Here is a 25,159-nt window from a genome sequence, read left to right as displayed (position 1 = left end):
AAACAATTAATGTCCAACCTCCAATATAATAAAACTCAGGAACATAAGGAGAAATAAAAAGTGGATGAAGTAAAATGCCCTGCAAGATAAAACAACTTTTTAAATTCTATCAATCACATTTCTCCAAAGTTAGTAGACCCAAAGTTAGTAAATATACTACTAACTTATAGAGACAGGGCAATCTAATTCTAGTTACTGAAGAGGAAGAACAATTTCCAAAGTTTCCTGACTTTCTTAAAGAAAGGTACTTAAATACTATGCAAAAGTGCCACACAACAGTCAAATTCCTTTAAACAGATATTCAAAGATTATTTTCAATTAATTATAGTTTGGGGAATAAATTTTCAAAAGCAGTGAACTCCTGGCTGATGTTTGGAAATAGTTTTATTATAGTGAGGTTGTCAATGTAATGTTACCTGATGAAAAGGTCTCTCATAAAATTTTTTAACTGGCAGCTAGAAATTTATTTTTATTAGGAGATTTAGGATAAGAAATGAATTCATTTTAAAGTTAATAGAAATGTTTTGTGAGACACCAAAATATTAATACTCACAAAATACTTCCTTTTGCTTATGATTATGATTATTGAGTGGTCAATTATTGGACACTGAATTGAAGACCTGGATTTGTTTTGTTGTTGTTGTTGTTGTTGTTGTTTTTAATTAATTGTGTCCTTCTGGGCACACCACCAGACTTCTATGAATCTTATTTCCTCATCTATAAAGACAGTTAACAACTTGTAGTTACTTGGCTATTAGGATTACAAAAATCAATTTATGTGACACATATATTGCAAATCATAAGACCCTATGCAAATATATTTTTTAGGTTTTTTCAAAAAAACCTTGAAATATTTTGCCTCCACCATAATTAGACAAATTGGTTCAAATGTCAATCTATTTTATAAAATACATAAGACCCTTCAGGAACTCAATTAAGATTTCAGAAAAACAAATACACAAATGTACCCACAAATATGCACACATGACACAGATACCTAAACACCAGAATTAATAATATCTGACAAACTATACATTAGTGAATTGGGCTTATTTTGTCCAGTTCCCAATCAAGTGAGTTATTGACTTGTCCTCATTAGCAAAATAACTTTTTAAAACATTAGTAATTTGACTTGGAAGAAAAAATAAATATTTCTCATTTTGGTGGTTTAACCAATACCATTTATATGAGGCCCTATCAAAAAGACAGAAGACCTAAGGGAATTGGGTTTAGCAGCATCAGATAATATCCCATCACATTTCTGATTTTAGCATATCCTGGATAGGTCAATCACTATGCCTGTCACTCCCATACTTTCCTTCTTATAAAAACCTAACCACACTGCTGAGGGAGAAGCCCTATAATGAAAAGTGTTACTTCGTTTTGTTTTCTCACAATTGGTTGGCTTTACATTTCTTAGTTAATTGACAGAGTTCTATGCAAGGGAAGTTCTGAGTGATAAACCTTCAAAAAACACTTCTTGCATTTCCCTATTACTAAACTCTAGAGCTAACAGTGTATAGAAGGGACCAAGGCCTTCTGTATGCATCCTTGCTGTTTCATTCACCCTCCTCATTCTTTAAGAAGAGGAGTAGGGATAGATTCTCTGCTGCATCACCCTTCCAATCCAGCCCTTTCTTCTACTTTCTACCAGTTACTTTCTTTTCTCCTCTCTCAGATTCAAAGGACTCTCTCCTTTCTGAAGGCTATTCACAAAATACACACTCTTATGTTCTCAATAATAATCCTTCTAGTTTCTTCAGGTTGTTTTCCTATCAGTTATGCATTTGCCATCTTTCTATTTATTAAATTCTTATTTTCAGCACCTATTCTTAGTTCTCATATCTCTGCACCAACCTAAAATACCTTGATCATAGAATCCAACAAATCACTGTCTCATCTTTCCTTTCCTCATTGAAAAACTTCTAGAAAGGATAGTCAAAACTCACTGCCTTTACTTCCTCTATAAAATGGCTCAAACTCAAAAGACTTCATGAACAGGCAAGTAATATGAATGGGTGAGTCGGGCTTGGTGTAAGACAACTGGGATAGGTGAGAACTGTTGTAACCTAGAGCATTCAGTTCCCAACACCTTAACTCAGGCTGATTGTTGGCTTGTGGGACTGTTGATCCAGTACTACTATACTTGATTCTCCAATTCTTCAAGAAAATCTGAGAATATGGATTTTGATGTGAAATCTCAATATTTGTAAATGTTGGCAAGTATTCTGTTCCGGTTTGCTAATGCTGCCATTATGCAAAATACCAGAAATGGATTGGCTTTTATAAAGGAAGGTTATTTGGTTACAAAGTTACAGTCCTAAAGCCATTAAGGTGTCCAAACTAAGGCATCACAGATAGAATACCTTCACTGAAGAACGGCCAATGGCGTCCGGAAAACCTCTGTCAGCTGGGAAGGCACATGATTGGTGTCTGCTCTGGGGTTCTGGTTTCAAAATAGCTTTCTCCCAGGACATTTCTCTCTAAGCATCTGGGGGTGTCCTTTTAGTTTCTCCCAGGCAAACTCTGGGCTAGCAAATGTCTGCTTTCAACAGCCATCTCCAAAATGTCTCTCTTGGCTGCAGCACTGAGCTCCTTCGGTCTGAGCTCTCACTGGACTCCAGTGATTTAATTAAGACCCACACTGAATGGGTGGGGTAACACCTCCATGGAAATAATCTAATCAAAGGTATTACCCACAGTTGAGTAAATCACATCTCCATGGATAAACTTAATCAAGAGCTCACACCCTAATCAAAAAGATTAATAAATCTGCCCCCACTAGACTGCATTAAAGAATATGGCTTTTGGGGGAACATAATATATCCAAATCGGCACATATCCCAAATTAAAAAAAAAAAAAGCAGGAGGGAAAATTAAACAAGTTGATAATCCCACCTATAGATTGAGAGTCAATCATTGTCAATTTGAATTCTACTCCCAATATTTCTGAGACTGCTCTCTCAAACGTTGCACTCTACTAACTGCGTGACTTTGAAAAATGATTTAATATCTCTAAGACATAATGTTCCCCTCTGTAAGATGGCAAAATGAAGACAAGAGGAAATACCTTACAGGAGGTTTGGAAGGAACAAATGAACAAACACATACAAAGCACCCAACACAGTACAGAGCACAGTATAAGTTTCCTATGAGTGTTTTGTCTTCCACTGCTTCCAACATATAGCAATCCTGGCTCCTCTGAATTTGTCATACAACAGTAAAACCGCCATTCTATTGTCCATGAATTTCCTTTTCTTTGAGGACTCATCCTTCTCTGCCCTTTTGCACTTAAACTCCCATCTAATCTAGGCTGAAGTATTTTTTTACTTTGCAAATTATTCACCCAAGGTGCCAACAAACACAGTAGCCAATATATATTTGGTGAATGAATGGATGACTGGAGAGAGAATATGTTCTCAGAAGAACTTACCTTCATTTTACCAAGGTATCTTCAAATACCAAGCTTGCTTAAACACAGAATTCAGGCAGAAGCTCACTAAATACTGCTGACCTCCTCTTTAAAATGTCTCAGTTATGCCTCATTTTACATTATGTCTTCCCAAAACAAGACCTTATCACCTTACATCCATGATATTGTCATAGTCTCCTGGTTTGCCTTCATTAATCGCCCTCTTCTGCCAATTCCAATCAACCTTCTTTATACTACTATCAGATCAATCACAAATGAAACTGTTTTTAAGTCAACAGTTCAAAAATTGTTCAAAAATTGACTGAGATGCCCTAATAGCTATCAAAACAATAAAAAAAGAAAGAAAACTTGATCCTTACTCTGAAAATCCAATCAAAGGGGAAGTCAGTAAAAATAACAGGCTACTGACTTCTGAAAATCCTTTCTCCATAAAAGCAATGGGAACCCTGAAAAAAAATTGTCAGAATCATTTTTTCAGAACATGGAAATTAACCAAAGCTTGCAGAAATCTGGTGACCATTTATTCAAGAAAAATGAATGAATGTTGGTAATAACAAATGATTTTTGTCTTTTTAACTTACCCTAATGCCATCCTTCCTTTCTAAATTTCACAGCAGTCTTAAAAGCCAATAGCCTGACAGTCACTAGGGAAGACGGAATGGGGTTGGAAATCCTTCAAAGCCCATTTTTGGAGAAATGTCACTATCTGAACTGTCTATTCATTCCCTGGAAGACCCCATACACAAGAGTTTCTTTATTGGTCCTGATTTTTGAGGGTCAAAAGTCTTTTCCCAATGAGAGTTTGTCAAAAATATTTAGAGGAAATTATTTGACTTAGCAGCAGCCAGAGGTGGAAGATAACAGGACCAAAAAAAATGGGCTAACCAAAAGCTTAAAAGAAAAACCTGAGGAATGAGATGTCCTTAAAGACTTTGAAAAGGTCTGACACATGCCTGGGAATCAAGAAGGTGAGCACATGCGTGGGGCTGTAAATATGCATAGGTCTGTGAAAACTGAGACAGTCCTGAGCTATCACCTCTGGATGACCTTAAAAATCTGTGCAAAAAGACAGTGAAGGCTAGGACAGAGTTTTAAACTGCATGGCTGAGTGTTGAAGGCATGCTCCAACACACAGAGCTCCCCAGAAAAAGACTGAGAGACCTACTGGTTGCAAGAATTTAAAGAATTGTCTATCCAATCATTAGCTGATCACTAAACTAACCAAGAGGAGACTTTAGTGACCACACATGTCAAAGAATATAAACTTAATAGAATTGCTTCAGAAAAGCTACTAATCAACAACAAGCTTTGTGGACTGAGATCATCTGCTGTTTCCGTGGGTGCCCAGGAATGGGTGTTGGGATAGAAGAGAATACACCAGAGTGAGAATGAGGCAAGGGCTACGTCAGGAAAGCTAAAGTTGGAGCCACAATCTGCATTTTAACCAGACTGCTTTTGACCTTGGAGTTGGGAGGGCCAGGCTCAAGAAAGGCAGCCTGGAGAAGGGGTCTAGATGTCTCAACAGTTAGAGGCAGATGGGAGAAAATATTTGGAAATCATATATCTAATAAGGCACTAGTATCCAGAATATATAAGAACGCTTCAACTCAACAAAAAAGAACTCAATGAAAGAACAAAGAATTTGAATAGCCATTTCTCCCAGGAAGACAAACAAATGGCCAATAAGTGCATGAAAAGATGCTCAACATCATTAGCCATTAGGGAAATGTATTTCAAAACCACAATGAAATATTGCTTAACTCCCACTAGGTTGGCTAAAATCAAAATTGAGGAAAATAACAAATGTTGGCAAGAATGTGGAAAAATTGGAACCCTTATATATTGCTGGTGGGAATGTAAAATGGTGCAGCCACTTTTGAAAATAGTTTGGCAAGTCTTCAAAAAATAAAACATAGAGTTACCATATGACATAGCAATTCCACTCCTAAGTTTACATGCAAAATAACTAAAAACCTATGCTCATGAAAATATTTGTTTACAAATGTTCATAGCAGCATTATTCATTATAGCCAAAAAGGCAAAAATAACCCAATGGCCATCAATTGATGAATGGGTAAACAAAATGGAATATCCATACAATGGAATGTTATTGAACCATAAAAGGGAATGAAGTATTGATGAACGCTACAATATGGATGAACTTTGAAAACATTATGAAAAGCAAAACAAGTCACATAAAAAAGGCCACATATTGTATGTCTATTCATCTGAAATGTCCAGAATAGGCAATTCTATAAAGATAGAAAGTAGATAAGTGGTTTCCAGGTTTTTGGGGTTGAATTGTGTCCCACAAAAATTAAAAATTCAAATGTTAACCTGTGGTACTTGTCGATATGACCTTGTTTGGAAATAGGGATTTTCGCAGATATAATCAAGTTAAGATAAGGTCACACAGGATTAGTGTGGGCTCTAAATCCTATATAACTTGTGTCCTTATAAGAAAAGGGAAACTTGGACATAGAACCACAGACAGAATGCCAGGTGAAGACACAGACACACACAGGAAGGACTTTGGCTATGTGAAGACAGAGGCAGAAATTGGAGTGGCTACAAACCAGCGAATGTCAAGAACTGATGAAAACCACCAGAATCTAGGAAGGAGCCATGGAACTGATTCTTCCCTAGAAGCTCAGAGGAAGCATGGCCTTGTCAACACCTTGATTTCAGACTTCCAGCCTGAAGAACTGTAATAGAATAAATTCCTGTTGTTTTAATTCACTCAGTTTGTTGTGTTTTGTTACGGCAGCCCTAGGAAACTGTGACACTAGAATCTAGGTTGGGGTTCGGGATGGAGAGAAAGGGATGGGACATGAAAGCTAATGAGTACAGGGTTTCTATTTGAGTTGATGATAGTGGAGATATTTGCATGGTTTTGTAAATATACTAAAAACCATATAAATGTGTACTTTTAAAGATGTAAATTTTTGTGAATTACATCTCAAAAAATGTGAATTGCATTTAAAATATATATATATATATATATATATATATATATATATATATATATATCCAACCCTCCCTGCACTTCTACATATCTTTATTTCTTCCTTGAACTGATCCAGTCAAGTTGATGTAATATGTGTGTGTCAAGCTGAGGTTAAATATGTGGGATAAGACACCTGAATCATTCTCACTTCTGTACCTTTGATCCAAGCTACTTCACGTTCTCTCTCCCTCTCCCCACTTTTCCTTCTTCATCCTTCTTCAAAGTCCAGATCAAGTCCCACCTTTCCTAAAACATTTTCCATCCTTAGCTGACTAGTCTGCCGGATGACTTAGTTTCATTCCTGTTCATCAACACTGTTCAACTTACTTCATTAATATACTAATAACTAATTGTAACTGCCGATAGGGCTTTCTCTGTATAATCATGGATTCAAAATATAGAATACAATGCAATTCTTTCATATCTGTTTTTAAAATTATATTGATCATCTGCAAGGCTTGTATCTAAAACACATGTCTCTATTATGCCTTCTTTCAGTTATACATTTGAAAAATGAGAATATATTATTCTATTTCCAATAATTACGTAAGTACAACTCTACAAAACAGTGCTGCTTTAAACATGAGCTAAATTGAATTACTGTACTGCCCCATGACATAGATTAAAGGATAATATCATTCCAATTATCCTAACAAAAGGATGATCATAACATGCACTGGTTACTAGAGAGGAATATGAGTATATGCTATGAAGAATATTAATATCACCTAATTATCAGAAGCTAACAAACTATTATTTTAAATTGTGCACAAATACAAAACCTTAAATTATTTCTGCAATATGCCTCAGAACACTTGTTCATTTGCTATAAACATTTAATAAAAGAAGTTGTTTCTCTTTTACACATATTCCCCACAGAATTCTTTCTTGCAGAAAGAAAGCAAAGTCAATATAAATAATTAAGAATTGCTTCTGTTTTGTAAATTTTTATTCCAGTATATATGCCTTCTGTTTATTGTGCAGAAATAAACTATTAACAGAGCTATACGATGCCTTTTTTGGAGGTGCATTTTATTTAAAGCTATTCCAGTTTTCAACCCGCATCACATTTCAATAATGACTATTTAATGATTACAATCCTCCCTTTATAAGCTTGGCATTTCATTTTCCTTGCCCTATGGCACCCTACAGTTACAGGCAAGGAAAACTCTCTATTGATTAGTTATTTAAGATCAGCAACAATAACTATGCTGGAGAAGGCTACTTGGAGAGGATTACATACAAGCCAGCACTCAACAGCCTCAGACCCAGAGCAGCAAATTATAAACCCAAGTACTTCGTTGCATGTAACTAAATTGGCTAGTTGAAATGCTAATTGCCTTTCAGCAAAACTAAAGAAAGACAGGGGACCTTGTGCTTCAGAGAATGAAATGCATTTTTACTCCACTTCTGCACCATTGTCTTGCTGAGAATCATCTGCAGTCTATTCATAAAGGTAGCTCTTTCCCTAACCTTTAAAATGTGGGAAATTTATTTCACCCCTACCAGCACCTCTGATGTGCTGATGTGCCAAGAAACAAACAGATGGTTGGATTAGAGCCATGTTAAGCCCCTAATAAACTAAAGCATGAAAGAACTTGATGCTCAGAAATAAAGTACAAATTGAGGAAAAGTGCCTAGAGAAAAGGAGTTTTGAATACCAAATCAATTTATTCAAGTAAAATAATCAAATAATGTATCTTTAAAACATGAATATTTTTAATGTACTCACATGCAACCACACAAGAGTGGAGAACTATCAGTGCCTCTCTCAAAGAGATCCCAGGCCTCCCTTTATACCTAATAATTTTATGAGTATTAGTTCAAAACTCATTTATGGGAGGACAATTATTCCCACAGCCAGTTTTCCCCTTCAGATGAATGAAGATCCATTTTGGGTTTTCAGAATTCAGAGTGAATGAATGAAAAATGCCTATCAGCATCCTGCCCTCATTTTGAGGTACAGTCAGACTTACGCCTGACTGCACCAGAAAAGGGCCCCATAACCACCTGCCCAGCAGCTGGGGGAGGGCCTTGGTCTGGTACATTTTGAAGTGTATAGTGTGTCACAGTGGAATCAGAAAACACAGCCTTTGTGTTGCCACAGCCTCCTGTGTCCCAATTCCTCCCTTCTCCTCTGCCACACCTCTATCAAGGCAACAGAGCTGGGATGCTGAGGATCTTGTGTGGCCTGACATCCTGGCATATTGGGGAACCCTCCATACATACAAAGATGCCACCTGTCCTCCTAATCCTGCCCTGTGGAGGGAGAAAAATAGGCATGCATGTTGGTGAACTAACTTCTAGACTACTTCATTCTGCATAAAGTAGAAAGAACCCAGTTTATTAGTATTATGTTTATGTTCATTTCTCAAAAAAATTATTTACATAAAGTTTGTAATAGTATACAAAGACTAAACAGAGTTGTAAACTATCAATGGTTTCAATAAATAATTCCATTCTCATCCAGATTCTGCAGGAGTTAAGGGAAGAAAGACATCTCTCTGGCTGGATAGTCACCAAAACCCTTGACAGTGGGGTTTCTGGTGATTTTTCCTTATTTTTATACTTTTGGAATTTCCTATATGATTTTGTACTATCTTTCTAGTCAGAAAAAAAAGTATTCCCAAGTCAAAGAAAGAAGGAAAGAGGGAAAGAAAGAAAAACAGAGACTCAACTATGTGTTAGCTGCTTGAATTTTCCCACAAATAAGGATATATTCATCCAAATCTCTCCATGGTAACACACTACATTTTGTAATCAAATTAAGCAATCACTATCTAAGAAGCACAACACTCTTTCTAAGTATCCATAAATCATCTAGTTACTTTCTGTGTGAGGTAAAAATGTTGACGGCACAGTGCTTCCACTGTGCAGATTTCAGACTTGGCAAATAAAATAATGACTGTCACAGGTAAATTGGTAAGAAAGTCATTTATTCAATATATTAAAACCACCTTGCTAAGCCCTCGAGACACTACAGAGTATATAATATAGTTACTGGAACTCTGTATTCCAACTGGGGAAAGAAAACGCAACCTTGAAATTTCCAAAACATGAGGGTAAGAATATAAGGCGATGAGGTGGCATGTGGTTGAATGGCAAAAAATCAAACATTTAATTGCCAAATTAGCCTGTTAAGCTGCTTCTCATATAATTTATAGGTATATAGAGGTGACTAAAGTCATAATTGGGAAAATAGAATACGTGAAGTTAATCAGTTCTCTTAACTTTTTTAGTCTCAGTTTCCCCAAATATAAAATAAAAGGGTTAGTCTTGATCAGTTCCCAGTCTCCTCTCAATGCTTCAGGATTTCATGTTGTGTCCACATCCTACATCTCTGAACAACCAAATGTAAAGCAAAAAGTATTTTTTTGTGTGTGGGTCCTTCCAGGGTACAGAGCTTTCTGCCTCATTTCTTCATCTACAAATCAGAATAATACTATTCAATTCATAATTAAATACAAAAATATTCCATTTAAAGAATTTAGTACAATTCCTGGTATATAGTGGGCATTCAATAAATGTAGCATACTTTTATCATTCATCATGGAAATCAGAACAAAAAAGTTTAGTTGCAACTAATTCTGTTGTGAGCACCCTATTTCTTTGGGTGTAGCATCATTCTCTTAAACATGGGCACAAGAAACTCCAAGTAGAAGGATCTCTGCCTAATACTAGCTTCTGTTCTCCCACATCATTTCTAATATTTATTTTAATTACTATAAAAGCATTTGTGTTTCAACAATATCTCATATTATCATTTTCCAACAATGAATACAATAGGTATTTAATATTTGCTAAGTATATGTACAGTATAAAAACTATAATTGTTGTAATTAAAATATCATAAATGTGAATTGATACATCATTTCTCTATCTGATGGTATCCAGATTCATAATTTACCTTCACCCATTATGGACTGACATGGTAGTCTAAGATTACTCCAGTTTGCAGGCAGTTTCAGCTTTTAATCATTTCATTCGGTATTGTGTAGGTGCTATGAGCACTCGGAAAAAAGTTCTTGATTCAACTCCTACTAACTAGGGAACTTGGAACAAGAAGCTTAAACTTTCCTCTATGTCATTATCTGTAAATCAGAATAATACTGTTTAATATATGGTGGTGCTGTGAGCATTAAAGAAGATAATTTACTCAAAGGGCTTTTCAGAATTCATGAACTAGAGTATGTATTCAATAAGTAGTCACTACTATTGTCATTCATCACGGAACTAAGAACATGGAGATAGGATTCCGTCATACCTCTTCTTTAGTATTTACATTTGTGTTACTTCTTTTAAAAAGTTATAATCTTGAGATGTATAACTTTTAGTTGAAATAAGTCTTAACTAGTCCAATCCCTTTATTTAACAAATGAATAAACTCATTTATTTTATAAATGAGTAAATAAGGCTTCAAAACATGAATGAATGTACAGTGAAACTCACTGTAAAATGGCAGAGACAGGATTTTATATCAAATAACATATATTTAATATATTTTATTATAACAGAGTTCAGGCTGTATTTGGCATCTTCCTAAAGCCTACATTTTTTGCCACTTAGCTAGAAAGTTAGCCAAAAATAAATTGCCAGTGTTCCTGATTCTAACATTCTTTCCTCTTCTCTAAATCCTTTGTTGTTCTTTGATCTAGTTCTTTTGATAAAAGACACACAGAGGGGAGAAAAAAGACACTTTAGTAATTTAAAGTAATAATAAATTAAGCACGAATTTTCAAATTATGCTGTATTAGTTAAAATACATTTTTGAGCTTTATCCTAAACCTCAATAATGATGTACCCTTGAGATTTTATAGTAATAATTTTTAAAAGAGTATGCAGCTCACTCTATAAACACACACATTTTTAAAGGGTATGAATTCATGAAACGTGAAAAGTTGTTTAAAGACAAAAGTTGCATACAAAAAGTTAATATTGCACTTTAAAATCGATTTTTCTTTGATGAACATTGCCTTTTTTCTTAGTTTTAGCTTTAAGAAAAGTCATAAGATAGTTTAAGGCATTCAAAATTTGTGAGGTTTTTAAAAAATTAATTATTCCACAACTCCAAGCTTATTCCAAACTCTTTGAAATCTATAGGGTTCACTGGAAGTTCTGCAACCAAGCTGCTATTCTCCCTTAAGTTTCTCTCAGCTCAATCCATTTTTAGTATTATCTATGGCGCGACGTTCTCGGTCAGTTATTTACCAACTAGACTTTGTAAAATTAAAGTCAGGGTTCGGATTTCAAACAGACAGAAAGAGAAGAAATGAAACTTTACAGTCTGCTGACTCACTTCTCACCTTCTGTGAGATCAGGCAGCTTTAGGAAGCGGCGGGTGGGAAGGAATGCAACGCTTAGAGCAAAACGGCAGCGGTGGGCAGGGCGGACGGGGGCAGCGCCGACCGCTCCGCCCTCAGCCGCCGCGCCCGCTGCGCCGCCCTCGCTCTCCTCAGCAGCAGCAGGTGCGGGGGCTGCAACCCGGCACCGCCGCGGATGCTGCGGACGCTTTCTGGGGCATCGGGATGCTCACAGCACCATCCCCCACCCATAGCATACCTAGCCCCGGGAACACCGACATCCGCGCGCGCCCTGCAGTCCCCGCCGGTCCTCTCTTCGCACAAGTTTGATCTGCTTCTCGCTCCAGTTTCCACGCCTCACCCGGGCTGAGGGCTGATTCTCTTTCTCCCGCTATTCGGCCAAGAAGGGGAGAACCATCCTCCACCCCGTCTCCCTCCCACCCCTTCCTCCCCGACGATGTTCTCCAGCTCCAATAGGGCTGGTGGTTCCCGGGGCTGCGCTCACCTGACCAGCGGAGCGGGGGTGGCCGCCCATGGCAGCGCTCCCTCCTCCGCTCAGCGGGCAGCCAGGTCTGGATCCCGGCGTCGTCAACACCCTGCCTTGGCCATCCCTAATGGACTCTTCCAGCAGCAAGGCGCCGAAGCTGACCCTCCCGGGAGCAGGAAGACGTCACCCCTTGCAGCTGCTCGCGCGCATCCCAGTTGCGCGGTGGGCGCTTGCTAGTGGTTTCCTTGGGCGAAAGAAAACCCCCACCTCGGCAGCGGGGCACTCCGTCCTGGAGCTCTGGCAACTCCAGTGTAAACAATTCCCATTTTATTCCCGGGGAGAGAATCCGTTTTACTGAGTCTTGTTCCTAAAAGGCCATTTCTTTTAAGGCTGACTGAAACACTCACTGAAATCACCCTGTGAGAATTTGTGCAAAAATTGGTGAAATATTAGAAATGAAGAAACTACTCTCTCACAAACACATACTTAAAAGCAGGGACTGAAGTCAACATGTGGGATCAATTATCTGTCCCCTCATTTATAAAATAGGATTATTAATTCCTCCTACCTCATAAAGCTGTTAAAGGAATTAGATGAAATCATGTGTAAAGTGCAATTTACAGTACTCGGGACAAGTGGTAAACTCTCAACAAATGTTGGAAATTATTCCTAGGACTTAAAAGTAAAGCCCCAAATGTCAGACCATAATATTAGCAATGTGCAAATCCCAAAGCACATGCAGAATTCTTAGAATCATATAAGTTTCAAACCGTGAAGGAGGCTAAAATTTAGTAGTCCAATAACTCCCTGCCAATTTTATGAAGCAAAAAAAACTAAACATAAAAGTTAAGTGACTGGTTGATGTAAAGGCAGAGGCAGGACTAGGTAGGTCCTAGGTCTCCTAATTCTAAATGCAGTGCATGTGGGTGATCTTCCAAATAAACCGAGATAGGATTAACTAGACAGTTACCTTTGAGTTACGAACTGCTGTCCAGGAGAAGCACTTTAGCATAATCACAGCCTTGAAGAATGCCTGATTCCAAAGCTGCTGCAGTCAACAAAGATCTGGGCATCAAAGGCAACAGTTATGCAGGCAAAAAGTTCTAGTACAGAAACTGCAGGCGAATGCAAATGCTGCACTTAAGGAACTAGGGAAGGTAGTGAGAAGAGCAACCTAAATGATCAAGGGGATTGAACAGCTTTCCTGTGAGGTGAATCTGGGTTTAGAAACTATCCTGTGATTGATGTCTGTAAATCCATGGGGCATATTAACAGAGCAAACACAATCTTGCTTACTAAAGCCCCCTGTACAGGAACTGAAACTGGAGACAATTTAAGGTCAAAGAGTAAATCAGTTATACATGTAGCCACAAAGTGAAACAGAAAACAACAAAAATATTTTCTTACGGATTTTTAAATCATCTTCCTAAAATAAATATTCAACCCACAGTTTTATTAGTATGGTTAAAGTCTCTATTTGTGGATAAACGTTACTCTAATTTATTAAAAGCCTTACAAAGTCAGTGTCTACCAACCAAATGGTCTATCTTAATCATTGTTTAATCCATGATTAAACGCATTCTCCACAATTGGTTTTACTGAACATGCATAGTCACTCTATGACACTGCCTAGGCACTGTGATAGGTTAAAATGAAAATTTACCCACCTCTTCTTCCTCTAATCTACCTCAGGATAGATTAATACATTTACTGAGTATTTAGTTAGTGGAAGACTCTGGGAGGCACTGTGGGAGAGACAGTGATCTCTAAAACACAACCCTGACTTCCCTGAGCTTGCCCTCTGGGGTGAAATTTTAATCAGCCCAAAAGCAGAATATGCCAAGCAAAACGTGAGCAGCCTGGAGAATGAAAGAGGTGCTCTAAAAAAAACAGATTATATGGATTGATGGAAGTCTTCTCCAGAAAGTTGATGATCTTGATCTTAAAGAATAAAGCCACAGGAAATAGCATTACTGATGTTTTAGCACAAATATTTGACAAAGTAGCATAGATGCTAGATGCTACAAGTCTTCCAATGAATGCCCAGTGCACTTAAATCCAAACCGCCTAAATAGCCTAAAAGGCCCCATATGATTCCGTGCCTCTCTGCTTCTCTAGCTTCATCTTGTACCATTTCTGCCCTTTTCACTGTATTCCCATTACACTGACCTCCTTTCATGGCTCAAACACACAAAAACCATTCCTGCCCCAGAGTCTTTGCCCAAGCTTTTCCCTCAGCCAGGCACACTGTTCCCGCAGATCTTCATATGGCTGGCTCCTTCTCATCATATCCCCCACCTGAGGGAGAACCCAGCTATTCCTTCCTCAGAGGCACCTTCCTTGAGCCACTCTTACACATTACCCTGTTTAATTTTCTTTATGCCATTTATCCCTAACAAATATCTTATTTACTAATTTAGGTATTTTTGTCTGCCCATAAGAATGAAACCTCCATAAGGGTGGGTTCCCATGACTATCTTATTTACTCCTCTAACCCCATCAGCTTGAAATAGGCTCTGACACATCTTAGGAACTCAAAACATACAGAAGGAAAGAAGGAAGGGAGGGAAGGAGGGAGGAGGGATTAGGGAGTAAGGAAAGGAAGGATGGAAGGGGTAAGGCTTGCATAATAAGGCTCTGTAAAGAACCTGTAAGGCTGTCATATCAAAAAGTTTCCCAGAATGGAGAACATCTTGACCAAAAGGGGGATGTGAAAGGAAATGGAATAAGCTTCAGTGGCAGAGAGATTCCAAAAGGAGCCGAGAGGTCACTCTGGTGGGCACTCTTACGCACAATTTAGACAACCCTTTTTAGGTTCTAAAGAATTGGGATGGCTGGTGGTAGATACCTGAAACTATCAAACTACAACCCAGAACCCATGAATCTCGAAGACGATTGTATAAAAGTGTATCTTATGAGGGGTGACAATGGGATTGGGAAAGCCATAAGGACCACACTCCCCTGTGTCTAGTTTATGGATGGATGAGTAGAAAAATAGGGGAAGGAAACAAACAAATAAACAAACAGACAAAGGTACCCTGTGTTCTTTTTTACTTTAATTGCTCTTTTTTCACTTTAATTATTATTCTTGTTATTTTTGTGTGTGTGCTAATGAAGGTGTCAGGGATTGATTTAGGTGATGAATGTACAATTATGTAATGGTACTGCGAACAATCAAATGTACGGTTTGTTTTGTATGACTGTGTGGTATGTGAATATATCTCAATAAAATGAAGATTTAAAAAAAAAAAAAAAAGTTTCCCAGAGCTTATTTCTTTATACTTCAGAATCCAACCTTAGCAAAACAGAAGACATTATTCCCTGTTAAAATACAACTTTGCCTGAATCAGAGATATTTTAAATGTCATTCATCATTCACAGCTTAGTGAATTTTTGTTCTTCAAATCCTGCTTTGATAAGGAAAACAGAAAGAAAGGAAGAGGATTACTGGGCACCTGGGGATGGGAGATGGCAGGTGCCACTGAGAGAAAAGCATGGCAAAAGGAAAGTTGAAGTTTCTCTCAACAAAGTTGGCCTAATTCCCATTTCTGGCTAAATTCATCACTGATGGAGTATAAGACTTTTTCTCTATAGTAATCCTCATTGAATCAATTCAAAAACTCTAAATTTCACACAGTAAAAAATAATTAGTTTTTTAAACCCTAGAAGAAAAGTATTGATGTCATAAATTTTCCGTCTTACTCCAATGTAGTCTTACATACTAAATAAGCCTTATAAATCTTCTTAAAATATTTTTTTTTGTTCCTTGAAAAAGGTGCTTCTCATACTAGAGGTTTCACATTACTAAATTGAAGCATGCGTAAGGGAATTTCACCAAAGCAGTAAATCCAAGCTAAGCAGTATCAGGCATCCAACCTTCCCCAGACCAGGAAAAAAAATATATATGTGGGATGGATGTTACCCAAGAATGCCCAAATCTGTCTGTCAAAGGCTTCTTCCATTTGGGCCCTGGGTGTCTTTCAGGGGGTAAAAAATTAAGTGATTCTCAGGAGCTAGTCACAGAAATAGATGCCTCGTTCTCTTTCCACTTCCAGCTTCAGACCCACCTGGAATCTAAGAATTAGGCAACTAGTCACCCAAGTCATCCTGCCTTGCACACCAATATGGAGTAAAGCTCTCAATAAATGTTAGTGCTTCTCATAATAGCTCTCCACAATTTGGGGAAAAATTCAAGTTCTCTGAGAACTTGGCACATAGTAGGAGTTCATTAAGCATTTGTTGGATGAAGGATGTGATTGAACAAAGACGTGACAAGGAGTCCCCACTGTCAGACCCAGAAACAGAACTTGTGAGCCGAAGGAAATAATTTTCTGTCCCAAGTGGATCAGAGAATCCATTTAATAGGTGTGAATACTTTGAGCTTGAGATTCTGCTCTTGAGTCAGAGAAAGCCAAATTAATAATCTTGGGCCTTTGGGGAAGAAAAAGTCTCAGAAAATCTGAGTGATTCCCTGAAGAGTCTCTCACACAGTACCACCCCTTGGTGCTACCATGTCTTCAAACACTCTAGTCCAAACTCATTTTCATTTATCTGCTCTCTTGCTTAGAAACACTTAAAAGCTTACCACCTCTGACCTGCCAGATTTCACTTTTCCTCTTCTAATAGTATCATAATCCTGCTGGCTGCAGTGCATATTTTAAATGAATACCTATTTATCCAGAAGCATTACTAGACATTCAGGATATGAACATGGGCAAAACGTGGTCTCTGCCTTCATAAAGTTCACATGTAGTAGAAGAAAGAAGACATAAATCATGATAATCAAAGTACAATGGGACCAGTGCCATCAGAGATGCAAACAAAGATGGTTCAGAGATGGGACAGAAGAGATTACTCATTTGTATCTGTGGGAAACCGAGTCTTCCATGTTGCCTGAGGCATATCTAGGGTGGTGGCTTGGAACGCTAAGCTGCAGGCCTGCATGGAATGCCATGCAGGCCCACCCTGTAAAGATATGTGTCTTGTGACTATGACAACAATGTTTACCATTGTCCTAAACCTAGATTGTTCCTTCTGATATGCAACAGGATGTAAACATAGGTATCTGGTGGGCTCTCCCAAGCCTGAGGACATTTAGCATATACTCCCTGATCTTCTGAAATAAATAACTGGAGCAAAGGTGCATTATCGTCCACTTAGCATGAGATGCAGTGGGCCCCCTGCTCCCTTAATTCTTAACTTTGTGTCTGTGTCTCATTCCTGCACAGCCCTGTCAGCAACATGTATCAAGATGACCCACCCTGTTTTGGTATCCCGGATTTGCTATCATCCTGTCTGACAAAACAGCCAGTGCTCCCAATTACCTCTACCTTGGATCTACCCTTTGGGATCTGAGTTAGCCATGCTGTAACTGAGTCATACTCAACAGGAACGATATGTAAAAACATTTTTAAAACTCTATGCCAAACCCAGGGACCCTACACCAATACCAAGGACTTGTAGGTCAGCGGCAGAGACAATCTGTGGCAAGACTGAAATGAAGGCTTAGACTCTTATAACAGCCTTAACTCTCTGGGAACACCTGGGAGGTTTGATTATTAAAGCTGCCCTGCCTCTCTAACCACTCAGAAACACGCCCCACATTCAGGGCAGACAGCACCAACAACACACCCAAACTTAGTGCACCAATTGAACCCCACAAGAATCAGATCCCCACACACCACAAAGACAAAGTCAGGGAGAACTGATTTGAGGGGAATAGGTGACTCGCAGACACCATCTGCTGGCTAGTTAGAGAAAGTTTAGAGATCGGTAATTTTTTATATCCAGAAAGAACCCTATCAAGTAAAGCAAATGCCTAGAGGGCAAAAACAACAGAGGCCAAATCAAAAGATCAGAAGAGACACAGTACTTGGCGCAATTAATCAGAGACACAAAATCAAACACCGAGAGCATGGCACAGGACATAAAGGACATGAAGAAGACCCTGGAAGAGCAAAAAGAAGAAATTGCAAGAGTAAATAAAAAAATAGAAGATCTTATGGAAATAAAAGAAACTGTTGGCCAAATTAAAAAGACTCTGGATACTCATAATACAAGATTAGAGGAAGTTGAACAACACAGAACAGAAAATGAAAGAACAAAAGAAAGAATGGGGAAAAAAATCGAAACGGATCTCAGGGATATGATAGATAAAATAAAATGTCCAAACTTAAGACTCATTGGTGTCCCAGAAGGGGAAGAAAAGGGTAAAGGTCTAGAAAGAGTATTCAAAGAAATTGTTGGGGAAAACTTCCCAAACCTTCTACACAATATAAATACACAAAGCATAAATGGCCAGCGAACTCCAAATACAATAAATCCAAATAAACCCACTCCAAGACATATTCTGATCAGACTGTCAAATACTGAAGAGAAGGAGCAAGTTCTGAAAGCAGCAAGAGAAAAGCAATTCACCACATACAAAGGAAACATAAGACTAAGTAGTGACTACTCAGCGGCCACCATGGAGGCGAGAAGACAGTGGCATGACATATTTAAAATTCTGAGAGAGAAAAATTTCCAACCAAGAAATACTGTATCCAGCAAAACTCCCCTTCAAATTTGAGGGGGAGCTTAAATTTTTAACAGACAAACACTGAGAGATTTTGCTAATAGAAGACCTGCCCTACTTCAGATACTAAAAGAGCGCTACCAACAGAGAAACAAAGAAAGGAGAGAGAGATAAAGAGAATTTTAACAGACATATATAGAACATTACATCCCAAATCACCAGGACACACATTTTTCTCCAGCGATCATGGATCTTTCCCCAGAATAGACCATAAGCTAAGACATAAAACAAGCCTCAATAAATTAAAAAAAAAACAATTGAATATATTCAAAGTGCATTCTCTGACCACAATGTAATACAAATAGAAGTCAATAATTTTTGTTTTGTAACTCCACTATTTACTTCATACAGAATATAAAATACATAAACTCTAATGACAAATCAGTGGTTTTGGACTCAAAGTAAAATATGTAATTTTTGACAAGAACTATATAAAGGTGGGAGAATGGTGGAGTATAGGAACATAGTTTACATGTCCTATTGAAGTTAAGTTGGTACCAAAGAAAAACAAGATTGTTATGGATTTAAGAGGTTAAATTTAAGCCCCACAGTAAACACAAAGAAATTGTCAGAGAATATGACCATAGAGATGAAAAGTAGACTATGGGTTATGAGAAGTGGGGGAAGGGCCAATGAGGAGTTAAGAAATGAGTGTAGGGTTGCTGTTTGGGGTGAAGGGAAATTTCTAGTAATGGATGGTGGGAAGGTGATAGCATTACAACATTCTAAATGTGATTAATTCCACTAATGGGATGGTAGGGAGGGGTTGGAATGGGAAGATTTAGGCCATATATATGTTTCCACAATTGAAAAAAAAAAAAAAGACAGTCTAAATAGGCAATGACAATTAAATGCCAAGGATGATCCTGGATGGGATCTGAGGATGGAGGAGAGGAGGCTCAAAGGGACACAGTGGGGACATAAGGAAAAAAAAAACAAAAAAAAGAAGGAACTATAGAATGTAAGCTTTGTATCAATGTTGAATAATGTTGAATTTCTTGAACTTCTTAGCTGTGCTTAATGGGATTGCATAAAAGAATGTTCTTGTTCACGGGAATTGCATATGTGAATTATATTGTTTGTTCAAGGATGTGTGCAGCTTGCTCTCGTGTTCAGAAGACAGAGCAATAGATGATGGATGACAGAGAGGGAGGGAGGGAGGGAGGGAAAGAAAGAAATGGTGGTGTGACAGGACGTTAAAGTTGGTGGATTGGGGTATTGGGGAAGGGGGGGCGGGGTATGCTGGAGTTCTGTGTATGGGTTTTGTATTGTTTTTGCAGCTGTTCCTGTAAGTTTGAATTTATTTCAAAACAAAATTAGGAAAAAAAAAACTATGCCAAGGGTCAGGACATTTTTTTCTGTAAAAGGACAGATAGTAAATATTTTAGGCTTGCAAGCCATACAGTCTCTGTTGCAACTGCTCATCTCTGCCACTGTAGAGTCAAAGCAAACAAAGATAATATGTAAATGCATGAGCATGTCTGTGCTCCAATAAAACTTATTTACAGAAACAGGTAGCAGGCCAGCAATGGCCTCAGGGTCATGGTTTGCCAAACCCTGCTCTATGCAGAAGCAAAAATTACTTTAGTTATTTTTTATACTTGATGTCCTAAATTGATAAATTCACTCAATAAGTATTTATTGAGTACCAATGATGCATGAAGACTTGGAGATATATAGATGAATGCAGATGTGATACCAGCTCTCAAGAAGCTTTCTGTAGGGGAATTTGTTGTCCTGCCTAGTAAGGTCTCTCTACATATTACATCCGATGTATGTTCTAGCCCTGATTTTGTTTGAAATCTGTACTATATCCTGTCCTAGTTCCTGTTTCTTTTTTCTTTGCCTTGTTTCTGATCAGTATTTTGATCTGACCCTCACAACTACTATATATCAGGATTCTGGCTAACTTCTTGCTTACTCTGGCCTAAAATTCTGCTCCTTAACTGACTTGCCCAAGTTTCACCTACCTCATTCGCACCCTCTTAAAAAAAAAAAAAAAAAAAAAAAAAACTACATAACTACTATTTTCAACATCTGCACTGATGTTTCTTGTCCATGCTATGCATATTGTATGGTTTAATCAATGAATTGAATGGGCCATTTTCTGCTCCCCAGAATTGGTGATTAGGCATAAGCTGTAATCAAAGAGGCAAAAAGTTCCCAACTTGGAAAGAAAGCTGCCAACCATTGTGACCAGATTCTGCCTCTGGGACTTTCTATGGCGTGGAAGAATTGTATATACAACAATCATCTGCCTCCCAAGTAGGAGGGGGAAAAGAAAAGAAGACACAGCCATTTGTAGCTAGCCTTGTGAACAAACTCTGGCTTTTCTCTCTCCTCCAGGAGCCAAAGGAGATGGAACTCCAGAAGAACTGTAGTAGAGATTAGAGATTGTGGTAGAGAACAAGAACTGGCAGCTCATGCCCTGTTTAATGTCTGTCTGCTCAGGTCAATGGACTTGTTGAGTGTTCTGACCTTATCACTAAGAAGAAAGAGAAATAGGAAAGTAGGTAGGACAGAGGGAAGGATGTATAGGTCTCCTGTGAACTGACGACACAGAAGCTATGCTTGAGCAAAAATCTTGACAATTCCTGCCCCAAGAGAATGAACAACCTATTCTGTGAGGAGATCACAGAACAGGAGGCTGTGTATTTCGTGGCAGGTAGTGAAGGAGGTAGTGAAGGAAGAATCCACTTCCATAATCAAACCATCAATGTGGGACACATTCTTAGAAAATCACCCAGCACAATAAAATATGAAAAGATCTTGGAACTGTAGGAAATAATTTAAATTTATTTGATCACAGAACTCTTTTCTTCATGTGATTCTTATTAGTAACCTTCAAAATACACTTTTGGAGGTGCTATTCAAAAGAAGCAATAAGGCCTGGCTATGGATCTAAAATCAAAGTTACATGAATGCCAAATTGCCAGTCAATGTAAAGCCTTTGGGTTTGGGATCCTTGTGGTTTGGGGCCACAACTGTCTGTGCCAAACCCTCCAGGACCACAGGAGTTGTGCAACTCTAGGGGAAGCCCCTCCCCTGGAAATTTATGTGAGCAATGACCCCTGCAGTTGTCCCACCAATGAGGACCATAGGGAAAACATGTACTTAATTTAGGAAGGGGTGAAAGGCTGGGAAACTGCAAGTACTTCTTGAGAGGCATAAGACATATCAGAAAATAACAAAGTTGGAAGCCTGGAAGGATTGGAAGGCTATAAAATGGCTCCTGAGAGGCATTTTTCACATCTTTCCTATCCTACACTAAGACTTCCATGATCAAACTTCTGCAGATGAAAAGCAAAACAAAACTGAAACCAAAATTTTTCTAAAATTTATAAGTGAAGAGCACAGGATTAAGTAGGATTTTTATGTTCTACCACAAATATTTTAAATCTTTATTTTCCTAAGTTACAAAAAATTCCTCAAGCAATCTAGTTATAGAACACAAAGGCTGAGACTTTGTAAGAACAGTAGTACAGTTTCTATTTCTAAAGAAATTCAGGGGCAAAAATAAAAGCATTTCACATGGTTAAGTCCAGGTGATGCCAAAAGACAGTTGAGTATGGTAAGTTGTGCAACTTAGATAAGTTTATTAATCCTTCAAAACTTAGTTTCCTCATCTACAAAATGGAGATTCTTATTTTACCTACTACACAAGTTTGTGGGGGCGCTAAATGAGATAATACAGTCTGATACATAGTAAGATTTCAATAGCTGACAGACATAAAAACAATGAAATAAAATTAAAATAATGATTTTCTATTCTAGCTGTATTTAAAATGCAGTTAAGAAAGTTTTTCTTCTGAGTTAACCAATCCAATAGTGAAAAGAACTACAATGTTAATTAAGCATAAATAAATTTGACAAATTCATAATCACATATTTGAAAGCATTTTCATGTTAAAAATGTTTTTAAGAAAACTTCTTTTCATTGCTATGATGTGAACTGTATCTGCCTTTAATATATCTAGATACATTTTATACTAGTGGAGAAAAGAATGTATACATAATCGTTCTATCCAGTGAATATTAAGATCAATAGCCAACTGTAAATATTGCTTGATAACAGTCTCATCCTCTTACATATCTAAATATTAATATTTGATTACACATATTGCATTTTATTTTTATTATGGCCAGATGGAATACATTATTACATTATTTAGTAAAGGATTAAATACAATTTTTAGATCCTGTAGAAAATATTTTAAATCTTTATCTTCCCAAGTTAAAAATATTTTTTCTTCAAGAAATCTGTTTACAGACATTTATAGAAAATGATGTCTGAGGCTTTTTAAGATCAATAATAGCTTTTATTTCTAAACAAGAAGCTTGTCAGTTTTTCTCATACTTTAAAAGGAATTTTCCCCATAAACCAGACACTAATGTATATGGAATTTTTAATCCTTTAACAATAGCTAATTAAACCTTTTTTTTTTTTTTTTTAGTTGCCTCTGGTTTAGGACTGCTGTGTGTGGCACTTCCCATGGTTTGTCATTTGGCTTCAATGGCAGGGGGAGGAAATCAGCAAGGCTCAATAACCACACCGCATATCGAAATGTCACCATGGCAGCATTTGTCCACTTGTCAGAGTCCTTCTGAAATGACTAAGCCATTCATTTTGTTGAATCAATATTGAAGCTTTTGAGATTTATTACTTGTGGTTTGGGAGAAGGCAAGGCAAACAAATTCTTCATTCCTTAACATCAAGTTCTGGTTGGATCAAGATTATGATTTCTGCCTATGCTTTATTTATGAAGATGGACTATAATGCTTCCACTGCTTGTATAATTGTTTTGTAATATGCTTGCATTTACATGCTGAATACAGTAACAACAAATCTAAAGTATCCAAAAGCATTCAGTGCGCTCTGGTAAACTTATCAATTGCTGAATTCAAATAGCTAAATTCCTCGGAGATGGGTGAAGGGGATGGGTATGGATGGGAATGTAAATATCTTGGTATAAAATATTTAAATCTATATATAAAACTTTTCAAATTCCATTTTTATATATACTCCCTGAAGTCTTATTAATAAGAATCAAAAAAGCATGTTATCTACCAAATTTTTCTGTTTAATAACTTCCATTTATTATCTTCCCCCACTCAACACATACAAAATTATAAAACTGACTGTATTTTTTTAAATTCAGCTTTATTGAGATATAGTCACACACCATACAATCATCCATGGTATACAATTAACTGTTCACAATACCAGCATAAGGTTGTGCATTCATCACCTCAATCTATTTTTGAACATTTTCCTTATACCAGAAAGAATGAGAGTAAGAATAAAAAATAAAGTAAAACAGAACACCCAAATCACCTCCCCCCCATCCCACCCTATTTTTCATTTACTTTTTGTCCCCATTTTTCTATTCATCCATCCATACACTGGATAAAGGGCATATGATCGACAAGGTTTTCACAATCACACGGTCACCCCTTGTAAGCTACATAGTTACACAATCATCTTCAAGATCAAGACTACTGGGTTGCAGTTTGATAGTTTCAGGTATTTACTTCTAGCTATTCCAGTACACTAAAACCTAAAAAGGGATATCTATATAGTATATAAGAATGCCCCCCAGAGTGACCTCTAGACTCCATTTGAAATCTTTCAGCCACTGAAACTATTTTGTTTCATTTAGCTTCCCCTTTTATAAAACTGACTGTATTTTAAAACACTAAAATTTCTTCAAAGACTTTTCATAACACATACATTTCTAGTAGATTGAGTCACAAAATGAGTCCAATTTCTAAATACCAGCACTGACTGTGTATATTTTCAGCTATTGCTGGGCTAAATTCAGTGCAGAGTTTATCAATACAGTCCAAAGAGGAAATTATGAGAATTTTTCATTACCATAGATCTTACTGACAGGACCCTGAAGTCCTCTGAAGATTCACTAATATATAAGTCTAGGCTAAAGTAAAAGAAAGCAAGTTTCTCTTCAGTATCCTTTCTTTAGATCTCTTCCCAGCAGTGGGAAGTCTCCCACTTAATATCCCATTACCTAAGCTAGTCTTATATGGATCTGCATAGGAGGCTGCTATCCAATTATCCTAAATGCGGTGAGTGTACAACCAGATAATCTGATGAAGTCGTCTGTGTTGGGTTATTGGAAAACCTCTCCCAGGACCTCCAAGCTCTACCAAGGACTTGGCCAATTTGAGTAATGTTTATTTTACCAGTGGCTGCAAGCAAACAAAGCCATTGCAAACAAAGCTCCCACTGTCTATTCCCCGCATGGGTGGGAAAATGAAGCCCAGGGAGAAGAAAGGTTTGAATCAGGGTATTTTTGAGGATCATGCAGGGCCTTGCAAAGTTTATATCTTATGTGTGGGT

At 37.6% G+C, this 25,159-nt stretch overlaps 1 protein-coding gene across 1 annotated transcript in view; it reads right to left on the bottom strand.

Moving 5' to 3' along the window:
- ADGRV1 (adhesion G protein-coupled receptor V1) overlaps positions 1-12,331 on the bottom strand; it is a 635,274-nt gene extending 622,943 nt beyond the window's left edge. Inside the window, exon 1 of the mRNA XM_037801795.1 lies at positions 12,246-12,331. The gene's annotated coding sequence lies outside the window, so the exon portion shown is untranslated. The remainder of the gene's footprint in view (positions 1-12,245) is intronic.
- Between the last annotated feature and the right edge of the window lie 12,828 nt (positions 12,332-25,159).

The sequence above is a fragment of the Choloepus didactylus genome, chromosome 13 (assembly GCF_015220235.1).
Source record: "Choloepus didactylus isolate mChoDid1 chromosome 13, mChoDid1.pri, whole genome shotgun sequence".
NCBI classification, from domain to species: Eukaryota; Metazoa; Chordata; class Mammalia; order Pilosa; family Megalonychidae; genus Choloepus; species Choloepus didactylus.
Note: the sequence above shows the minus strand (reverse complement) of the source record. Positions and strands in the feature narration are given on the sequence as shown.